Genomic DNA, 7,809 nt, shown 5'->3' with positions numbered 1-7,809 from the left:
TATCCTCCATGTCCTGGAGTGACATGACAGTGATGTACACACACACTAACCTCATTATTCACTGCTGGAGCTGAAGCACAGACATGCATCATACTGAAGAAGAGCTGAGAAAGCACAAAAGGTCATTTCCTGTCTGTGTGCGTACGCGAGGCCTCTGCGCAGCTTCGCATTTTCCCAGCCTCTAATTAGATGATCCTCACTCCATTCACCCTCTCAACAAAAAGTCAATTTCCCGATAAGTGATCTCATCGTGCTCCCTCCATCATGAACCGGCGCCATGACACTGACCCCGCTTCGTTTGATTCGTTGACGCTCTCTCTCGCTCTCTCTCTCTCTCTCCTCAAACCAACAGTATTCTGTCTAATCTCCAACAAAAGGATTTAAATAAACTACACTGAATGGGGTTACAGTAACATCACGTGATCATATACAAGTCTGCAACAAGAAAAAGACGAAGCTGTAAAGCATCATCTCACAGAAAAAACCCCCTGTGCTTTGTATGCGCATATTTCTTCACCATTTCCTGTAGCCTAAGAAACAGCCTGAAGAAGAGTCGTGCACTATAAAGTCATTTTCTCTCCTCTCCTCTCTCTCACTGCTGCAACTTATCCCTCATCTCCTTATATCATTTCACCTCCTCATAAAACCCTGTGTGTTGTTGTGGAAGCGTTGGAACCTGCAGGTGTTAGCTTCGCAAACGACAGTGTTTTTACAAGAGGAACAGGGAAATGAGGCAACAGAGGTCGTGATAAGGAAAATAGGATGGAGACGGTGAGAACGTACCTGCACAGATAAGGATTTCCTATTATGAAACAAGGAAATTATAATTGGCAAGTGTGAAGAAATTATTAAAATGATTTTTTTTTTTTAAAAAAGGGGAATTTAAGTGCAGGTTTGCTTCATGCTGCATTCACATAATGGTCCAGTTTAATTTGTGGCCGTCTCTGACCAGGTAATGACAGAGCAGCTGTGAAGAAGGAAACCAAATAATCCTTCATTATAAAGAGACGCGTGATGCAGAAACAACAAAGGTGAATGCAGCAGAGATGGAGGGTGATTAGCTCCAGTGTGACCTGCTGCTTCCACGTTAACACATCTGGACTAATTCAGAAACATATGAGATATGCATGAGATGAATGCCGAATTTCAAACTCTAAGATACATTAGCCGCTACTAGCATAACAGACCCTCCTCTCTGACCCAACTGCCGTGGTCGAGCTGTATTGTGGGTAATGAAGGCAACAGGTTTTGACAAGGAAGGGGAATGCATGGACTATAAAAAGACAACATCTCTGCTGCATCAATTTGTTTTTCTTAAAGTCGTCTATCGAGAGTCCGGCGGTGACAGGAGTGCAGTGCTAAATCTGTGCATAGTGTTTGAAAGGGAAACGTCAGGGAATCAAAGTCTCCACCACAGCGTACGTGAGAGATTGTAGCACGAACGCCTGTAGCCTCACTCTGCGAGATCGACACTGGTGCAAATCTCTGGCTATTTTTAGGTAGGTACAAGATCGCCTCGCGGTTATACATCATATACCTGCATATATGCATCTCTCCATAATCATCCATTTCATTGTAAAGCCGCTTTTGCACACAACTATGAACACGAGTTACAGGTAGGTTTTCGTTGAATTAGAAAGCCTGAAAAATCCAAATCAGATCAGACGGGCGGCGGGGAGGAGAAGAGTCGGTGTGAAAGGTAAGAGCGGTGGTGAGTTGTGTCTGATCCTATCGCAGCACCTCCTTCGAGACAACCCTCCTCGGCCTTGGTGCGAGAACAGGTTTAAACGCGGAGGGAGGAGGAGGAGGAGCGAGGGAGGAAGAGGAAATGTACGAGGCGTCTGAAACGTGCGAGGCAGAGAGGGACCGGGAGGATAAGAGTAAAGAGGAGAGAATGAGAGGAACGAGTGAGGGATGGTAACTGCAGACAGATACAAGGAGTAGGTCTGACCTCACATGTTCAATTCAGTAACTGCAAAGTGTGTGTGTGCTGGGTGTGTGTGTACATTTGTGTATGTGTGTGACGCTGACCTCATTCCCTTGCTACTTAACCTTCTCCTTTCCTTTCCCCAGAGAGGAGTATGGACTTATAATGAAGCATGCACACACACACACACACACACACGCACACGCACACGCACACACACACACGCACACGCACACTTCCATCTTTTTATGATAACCAGAGGCTACTGCACATACGAAGAGACAGAGGGAGAAAAAGGTAAATACTCTACGTGCTGTTTGCCTGCAGTTTTCTTAAATTTCATTATTAAAATGTATTATTATTAAATTATTGACACAGCATGACACCTGCAGAGTTTGTCTGTTTCAATAAAAAAGAAAGCACGACACAGGAGCATATGGCTTCACTATGAAATATCAGTCTCAGATACAAACAACCGTAGTCGTTGTTCTGCTGTCGTACGACGTAAAACTTTGTCCTGCAGGAGACGGAGGAGATCACAGAGAGAATAATAAGATTTGAACTCCACCTTCTATGTGTTGTCATGGGAAACGTGTGGTTGCTGAACAGGAGAAGGATAAGCTCTCTGCCTTGATCTTCACTCTGTGGGAATATCACAAATGCCTCCTAATGTGCTTGACTGAGAGTACACGGGAAAAGTAACTGACTCATTGATCGTGCCGGAGGGTTTTCAAACAGTGTGGGCAGCAGACTGCTTTGGCTTCTGTGATCATTTAAGATGGTGTACTCTGGGGAAACAGTGAACGTGCTGCGGCAGGAGAAAGGAAGGATGTGGTCAGCAGAATATTAAGATATCACCTCAAGGCTTAGGGCAAAGGTCACAGTTTTCCCTAAACAGAATAGGAAGCATTTAAGGATAAGGCAGAATCTGTGGTTCCATTTTTATCAACGATTCCCCTCAAGAGACTGAAACCAACAACAAATTTATCTCAATAACAGGTTTCTGACTGACTGACTGACTGACTGATGATAATAGATCAGGAACTGCAGGGAAGAGGAGGAGCACTTCCAATACACTGAGCCTCGCCTCCATTACAGCAAATAAACTACTTTTATCACATGTATCATTATTACTAATGAAGACGGGAGGCTGTGAGCTCGGTGAGAGACCAAAATGAAATATAGTTGTCTCGGGACCGGTGTCCTGGTGGCTCAGTCCTCAGCCACGGTCGAAGTCCGGCTTGTGGTCCATTGCTGCGTGTTATCCCCTCCCTCTCCCTCCCCAATTTTCCCACCTCTCTCTCTCTCACTATGACTGTAATAAACGTGTAGCCCACTCACTCGATTCAATTTTATTTCAGAATTGTTGTGATACACACATTTATACCTGATACACTCTTTTGTGTGGGAGGTGCATCGGTGATATCGATGAAAATGTAAAATCAGGATGTGTCTCCGACAATAACTTCAAGTGTTTGACTTTGACCAGGCAGCAGAGAGGCCAAGGTAGCTTGAAGCTAGCTATAGCTAAAAGCTATACTGTCATTGTGAGCTTTAACTCCATGCCTCAACCTTAAACCAACTATAGCCCTTATATTCAATCATATCCATATAACCATAAAACACATTATCACTTTTAAACATGAATAAATGTCAAAACACAAGGATTTAATACAAATAAGAAAACATTTATTACACCTAAAATAAAATAAAGTCCAAATAATAATACCCAGGGTTTTAGTTGTCAGTTTATGGTACTATAACGTTTGCGCACATGTTGCAGCTCACTTTTAAACCACAAGGGAATATTGTCATTACTCACTGTCCTGTGGGAAAAGTAGGAAGCTTTTAGTGGCCAACAGTGCAAACCCTCTGTCCTGAGGCTTGATCCATGTGCAGGCAGCAGTCTTCTCCGTCAGTCCTGCGCACCTGTACTGCAGCAGCATGGTGGCGGTGTCTAAAGCACACTGTCAATCAGACGCCTAAAGCCAAAGAAATAACATTTAAAATTTTGAATGACATCTATCTATCCACCCAATCACTTCTTACACTAAACATTTAATTGGAACAACAACACGTGGATTTCGTCAGAGGGATAGTTTGACTTTCATTTCAGAGCTGGCTGCAATACAAAGACATTTTACTACATCCACTAAATACGATGTCGGTTAAAACTGGAGTACTTATAAAAGGAGAAGAAGTTGGAGTTTTTGATAAATAATTTGATTCTGTTTGGTAAACATTTTATTTATAGATGCAAATATTTCAAGGTTCAGCCCCATATCAACTGTTGGAAGAACAAACTTCATGTATTCACAAAATCATTAAATGTGTGCCTTTTTCTTTTCTTTATGGTTTATTAAATCAATTCAGTTCTGTATTAACACTGATAGATGTTTAATCACTGTAATATGCCACAAAAGTGTTTGGTTCTTTATGATTTTAAAGAATAAAGGGGAAAAAATACAGTTAGTTCCGACCAAGTAATGTGATTGGATGAGAGGCATTGTATGAGTGCTGATATAGAGTATAACAGCACTGGGGCATTTAACTACATGTATCACTCCGCTTCACAGCTGTTGTATTAACCGTTAATCAGCGTTAACTTTGCAAAGATGAAAATATTTCCAGAAATAACATTTATTTAAATAAATTAACATTTATTTATTAATTAAATAATGTCTGTTCGTCAGAAGAGGATGAAGGGAAGAAGCCTGGATACTTCAGGGAACACCTGTGTGCGCTATGTAGGTCAGGAAAATGCGTATGTGTTGCTTAGCAACAGTCCAGTTGAGGAACTATCTGTGTTGGCGTTGCCAGATAAATGATGAAATAAACAAACAAATAATAATCTGTTGTTGCTTGTTTAACTAATATGGCGCTCGTTTTTAGGATCGATACTCACTGAGAAGTTTGGTGAAAGAACCCGCCACGCAGTCAGTGTCTTCTCCTCCAGTTGAACAAGCCCTAAAATGAGCTAGCTAACAGCAGCTCACGCGGTTCAAACGTGCTACAGCGTTTGTGCTAATTTAGCAACATCACAGAACAAAACCGGTTCAAACCTGCTCTCCTTCACGGTTTATCGAGGTACACTTTTATAAACCACCAGCTCTTAACTTGACTAAAGTGGAGTAACTTTACGAACGTTTATTAAATAACGAACGTACTAGCTTAACGTCTCCTTCGTTGCGTTGAGTTTTAGCCCCGCCCCTCTTAGAATCCGACAGGTTACAATGTTCATCCCAACTCAACACTGATTAGCTGATGATGACTGATTGACACCTGTCTCTAGCCAACACACAAACAGAAAACGGACCTGAGACGTTCAAGGTCTACCCCAAACATAGGAAACTTCAGTACCTTGCCAAAAATATACATTTCCCTACATGGGATGAAATAAATTCACACTGACCCAGAACATATTTCCACATACAGAATGTAAACAGTACTGAAAGACATGTAACAAAACAATATATTAAATTAAATTAGTCGGGTACTACGAAGGCAAAAGCCTGAAAAAATTACAAAAAAATGAAAGAGTCTGTGTCTTCTAACTTTCAATCTGAGTGATAATTTTAAAAGCAAATACAGCTGAAATCACAGCTCAGTCTTTGTCTTTCAATTATATGTTTGGTGATTTAGTCAGATGACGTCTCAGTTATGAAATCAGGATTTGACCATAGGCGGTCCAGACATACACTAAGTGATCTTTGAGGAAACTAGAGATCTGTTTGTTGTGCTCCAATGTGCAAATTTTTCTGACCATTTATTAGAGTCACTGGTCCATAGACTAAAATTTCTGAGCGTACATGGACAGAGACAGCTCACCTTGTATGGACAGAAGTTAGTCCCAGTAGTGATGACAACTGCAGTTTTTCATGATCCAAGGATAAAAACTTCTATTTACTAATACTAATGTCTCTCCATATATTTGTATCAGTTGTGCAGAATATCTTATGACACAAAAGATGTTTTCAGTCTCAGCCATGTCTGACACAACAGATACACTTCTGTTTTCAATCAATCCAGATGTCTACATGTGTAACAGCTCACATTTCACTCGTATTATTCTGCCATCTTAAGCATTTAACTAAACTAATTGTGTGCTGGGCCTGAACGCATCCTGTGCAGACACTGACAGAGCCCTGACGCTGCTGCTCTGCTGCACCTCCTGTGTAGACGCAGTGTTGGTATCTATTGAAGCATCCCTGCTTTTGCTTGTTCTATTATTCAATGATTTAACATGCGGGAGGTGGCTCGTAAGTGACTGTGAAGTAATGGTGAAATATTGGCAAATTTATGATTCTCCTAGGTAAAACTCTCAACTATTACTACTGAGGGGGAACTGAGAAGCTTTGAATGGTTATAATCAAATTAAACTGGCCAAGAATGGATTCACGCAACTATTGAGGAGACTGCAAAAAGTGCAGCTGTGGTTTCGCTTGTTGGCCAAGTGTCTGTGGTTTTACAGGACAAAGATGGAGTGGCAGCGACTTGTTGGTTGCACAACAGTATTTCACAGATATCAGGTGAGAGCTCTGGGAATTGTAGTGAAATTAAAAGTTGCATCTGTCCCTCATTTAATGACACCAGCACTGAAACTGTGGCATTAGAGCAACAGGACCTTAATGCACACACATTACAAACAGGGGACAAACTGCAGTAATACATCATAACTTTACACTGTACACAGGTAAATATGACAGTTACAGTCAGTGGTGGAAAGTACATTTTTGAGGTACCTGTACTTTACTTGCATATTTCCATTTTATGCTTCTGTATGGTTCTGTATGGTTCTGTATGGTTCTGTATGCTGACAGTTATAGTTATAGTTACTGGTTATTACTCCCTGTAAAAAAGAAAGCAGTGTCTAGTTGGCCACAGTTCAGATGTCTGAGTTGTTAGCAGTTCAACCATCTCTCTCTCTCTCTCTCTCTCTCTCTCTCTCTCTCTCTCTGTCTCTGTGTCTCTCTCTCTCTCTCTCTCTCTCTCCTCTCTCTCTCTCTCTCTGGCAAAAGTTCAGCAGTTTTTTGTTTAGCTGAGGGAGAAAGTATGGAAGCTGTCACAGGCCATATGATGCTGCCTCTGCAGTTTACACACAGGGACAAAAAGGGAGATTGATGGCGAGGGCATGGAGAGATAAGGAGTTCTCCCAGAGGACACTGAATCTAACACGCAGGGTTGGACGTAGACGTGTTGACTTATTTTTAACCTCCGTGTGTCCCGTCTTCATACATGTAGTTTTTGTCAGGTAATGTGTGTGTTGTTTGTGTGTGCAGTAAAGGTCAGTGCCGTCTCCACCATTTGGCTGACCTAGATTCAAAAGGCCCTTTATGTGTTTGTGTGACGGTGTGCATGTGTGCGTGTGTGTGTGTGTGTGTGTGTGTGTGTGTGTGTGAGTGGGTGGCTTGCCACTGTCTCTGTATAATCCCCCTGGTAGCATTTGGTTTCAAGCATAAGTCAGAGAACAGTCAGGGACTCAGTTTGCAACACGCCTGACCTACATCGGCTGCTCACAGTGCGCTTAAGACGACACATGAAGTCACACTTACTGTATCTTCCTGCAAAATGTCTGCTTTCAGGGGCATGTATGTGTTTAGTCTGCTTAAACTGACACACACACACACACACACACACACACACACACACACACACTAATGCTCAACAGTTTAGTAATGATGGTAGTTTCACAGAAAATGCTGCTGTCACATTAAGGCAAGGATTAGATTCTCCTTAAGCTTCTCTCACCAGGCTGCCTCTCTCCAGGTGGTTAACAGGAGAGGTATAATCCTCACACACATGCACACAAACACACACACACACACACACACACACACACACACACACACACACACGGTGACAAGAACACAAAAAGAATTACA

The 7,809-nt window shown here is 42.1% G+C and overlaps 1 long non-coding RNA gene across 1 annotated transcript; it reads right to left on the bottom strand.

Annotated features, from left to right (window-relative positions):
- Positions 1–3,594: 3,594 nt before the first annotated feature.
- Positions 3,595–5,023, bottom strand: LOC130185567 (uncharacterized). The gene is made up of 2 exons (XR_008830177.1): positions 4,833–5,023; positions 3,595–3,909 (listed from the first exon to the last, which is right to left on the bottom strand). It is a non-coding gene; the product is annotated as an uncharacterized LOC130185567 (long non-coding RNA).
- Between the last annotated feature and the right edge of the window lie 2,786 nt (positions 5,024–7,809).

This window comes from Seriola aureovittata, chromosome 17 (genome assembly GCF_021018895.1).
Source record: "Seriola aureovittata isolate HTS-2021-v1 ecotype China chromosome 17, ASM2101889v1, whole genome shotgun sequence".
NCBI lineage: Eukaryota > Metazoa > Chordata > Actinopteri > Carangiformes > Carangidae > Seriola > Seriola aureovittata.
This window is presented reverse-complemented; position numbering and strand designations above follow the sequence as displayed.